We start from the raw sequence: 3407 nt of genomic DNA on the forward strand, positions 1-3407 counted from the left end.
TTCCAAATGTGACTAGTTCCAGCCACCTTCCCATTGGCTTTTATGCATCGTTCAGTTCTGTTACACAGCACCAAGATTAAAGTTCAAAGACGCACAATAGTTACCGTACTATACTGGCCCCCACATCTCGCTACATTAACAGTACTCGGTCGACTACTTAATCCTTATACACCATCAAACTAAACTTCTGTGGCAGAGCTTGCAGACAGTCTGCAAAGGTCACAGTATGCAGGTAGAGATCGACCTTGTGAACGGTGGTGTATTAACTAAGTGGTATAAGGTATGCCAGAATAGTTTTATTTCCCAAACAGTTGGGAAAATCCTCAACCAGCTTCTCACGATCATTTGAGATGGAAATAGCAAATTTCAATAGGACTTAATTTCCCAAACAAGGGAAAAATTCTTTACCACTTTCAATTTTTTTTTGGAGAAAAAAAATTAAAAACTTTTACCACCAAACTTTAGGGTCTCCTTTAATGTAAAGCTTAGCCAGCATGTTTAAAGCTTTCACTTCATATTTTCCTTCATTCTTAGAATAAATTTCCCAAAAGGATAAGTAAATACACTAGAAACTTCCAAACACCGGAGTTTAGTTTAATCTTAAGCAACGAAGTCAGAAATTTACAAATCTAAAAATACCAATGGAATTACAAACAAATTTTCAATTATTTTTTTCTTTAAACTGTTATAAAGTTTGAATATGCATTTAGACAGAATTGGACTTTCCCTAAAGTAGACAAATGCTACATTAAAATTTCCATAACCTTCATGTACCAAACAAACTCCACAATATATTAATACTTAATAGCTTTTACTTAAATCCAACGAACAGTAGAGTAGAGTAGAAAATATCAAAACTTTCAATAATTCATAGCTTTTATTTTGATCTGAACTTGAATTTACAGTTTCAACTGTAAAAACAGTAATGAAAAAGTCAAGACAGATCCATACAGATTTTAACTTCAGTATTGAGAAAAGACTTATTGAAAATAGAAATACATGAAATTGCACTACTATAAAACTTAAAACTTTAGTATTGAGAAAATTATGGAGATCTATAAAATCTTTTCTTAAACAGCATTGAAACATTGCTCAGATTGGAAATAAGAAGTATGGCATTACAGTTTAACAAATAACTTTCAATCTTATGTAAAAGAAAAATAAATTAAAACCAGTAACATTCGCAATACTTCCAAATTTACTATATATTTTTGAAAATTTCGTAGATTTAACTTTGGCTCCAGCAAAAAATATTAAGTGAAACAAATTCTAATTTAATGCACAAATAAAACAGATTTAAAGCACAGTCTGGTTGATTAAGGGCCGCCCTGTCCTGGTTAAATCTTCAACCACTAGAAGACCCAGGAATATGGTTGATAAGGTCGATATAGGGCGTCCAGTGGCAAGAACCCGTGTCAGCGTACTGTCCTGGTTAAATCTTCAACCATTTGCAGATTCAAATAATTCTCAAATTCCATATTTGAGAATTACTTTGAAGCATTGAGTCATTTGCCAGGTCCATTGTGGGTAAAGTGGGTAAAATGTCACAGAACCGATGTCCGTAGTTTGTCTTCAAGGTTGAAAAATACACTTAAGTGCTTTAGTTCGCATTTCACAGAATCCTTTATATATAACAGTATGTGGCCAGATTGATAAGTTTCACTATCATGCGGTGCAATACCAATTGATATCTGAAATAAAAATGTTATTTTAATATTTAGGCAAAATATAGAATACAAAAGTTTTAATGGACACCAATCATTCAAATAAAACTATTAAACTTTGAACTAATTAAGTTTATCAAGTTATAAGTCATAAAATAGAATAGCTAATTTTAAACAAAGTAAACTCATCACTACTATGTTGGAACATTGTCAAAAATAAAATTAGCTAACTTTAAAGTAAAATTATTACAAACCATAGCCATAGAAATACAATCAGTCAAAATAAAATGACAAAGTCATACCAGTCAAATATAAAACTAGTTAACCTTGAACTTCGTAAAATCATGACAATGTTGAGACTTCAAAAGATGTGAATATATTGGATATGTAAAAATGATATGAAAAAAAAAAGGGAGTTTTTGAGAGTCAAGTGAATTCTTACCATTGATTTCGAATTACATTTGCTAGGAAGCGTTGGTTTTGAAAATGTGACAGGATGCATTCAGCAGAAGAGCAGGATTCCTAGTACAGCCAGCGTCTGAAAGGTTTTAACATAATTTGCAATAAATAAAAATCTTTCATTAAGAAATCCTGGTAACCCAAGTAAAGAGAAAGTTTTAGAGACTGAAGACTGATTTTGAACTCAGTTTAGATAAAGAAAAGATCTGTGGTCTTGACCAATTGTAAAAAAGTCTGAATTACATTCGCTGGTTTAGGATATGCTGCCAATAAAATACCGAATTAAATATTTGCTTGGTGTATATCAATCTTTTCTATCAGCATTGATTGATAACATTCAGTTCCTTTAAAACTTTTACCCAAGATCTTACGACTTAGCAATTGAAAGTACTAAAACATCAACACTTTATGGTAACGTTAGAATCTCCTAACTTATAATAGTAACGTAAAAACTATCTAATTAAATCCTATTTGGTAGGCTTATTTTTTAAGTTTATTCTCTAGTTCATATAAGCTAATCTATAATGATTAAGAAGCCACAAATAAATTTTACACCAGCTGTTATAAATGCTAATTTTTTAGGATTAAAAGAGTCAAGATTTCATATTCCCCAAAGTAGTCTCAAAATAATTACATTTTAAACATTCCACTTATAAATTTTAATACTAAGTTTCAGTAAATACAGTTCATGAATGAGAACCAGTCAGTATTTTCATGCACAAACTAATTCATTCATTGTCATCATTGAACACTAACTAATTTTGATATGAAATTCCCTATAAGTATACTGTTCTTAGCCGTATTTTAGTAAAATGCATGCGACTGTAACTTTACCCTACATTATCTTATTTTTTTAAAACTAAATCCTGCAACATTTAATCCAGAATTTTCAACTTTTCTACGGCAAACTTAAGTGTAGGCTACATAAGCAGTAATCAGGAACAAATAGCTTTTAGTAAAACCAGGTTTTCAATGGACCAATCTTTACCGTAAAAGTAAATTCATGCGTCCAAAACCAATACATGATATCCTATTAACAAAATTCTTATGTTCCATTTAACTGGGAAATTCAATAGATTCGAAATTATTTATTTCCTATTTAAATAATAAACTTTCAGAGACAGATGGACAGAAAAATGAACGCGTCGAAGTGAAATTTATCTAACAAAATTTACTTAAAAAATCGAAATAAGAATTAAACTTAACAGAATAAAAAACTTCGAAGGTAGACCGAGAATTAAAGTTATGTTGCAATATATGGTAAAAAGTCTATTAATCAAATTA

The 3407-nt window shown here is 30.5% G+C and overlaps 1 long non-coding RNA gene across 1 annotated transcript in view; it reads right to left on the reverse strand.

Annotated features, from left to right (window-relative positions):
- Positions 1-528: 528 nt before the first annotated feature.
- LOC137641357 (uncharacterized) overlaps positions 529-3407 on the reverse strand; it is a 3800-nt gene continuing 921 nt past the window's right edge. Inside the window, exons 2-3 of the long non-coding RNA XR_011044503.1 lie at positions 2107-2202; positions 529-1691 (exon numbers count right to left, since the gene is read on the reverse strand). This is a non-coding gene — a long non-coding RNA (uncharacterized lncRNA). The remainder of the gene's footprint in view (positions 1692-2106; positions 2203-3407) is intronic.

The sequence above is a fragment of the Palaemon carinicauda genome, chromosome 5, assembly GCF_036898095.1.
Source record: "Palaemon carinicauda isolate YSFRI2023 chromosome 5, ASM3689809v2, whole genome shotgun sequence".
Lineage (NCBI taxonomy): Eukaryota > Metazoa > Arthropoda > Malacostraca > Decapoda > Palaemonidae > Palaemon > Palaemon carinicauda.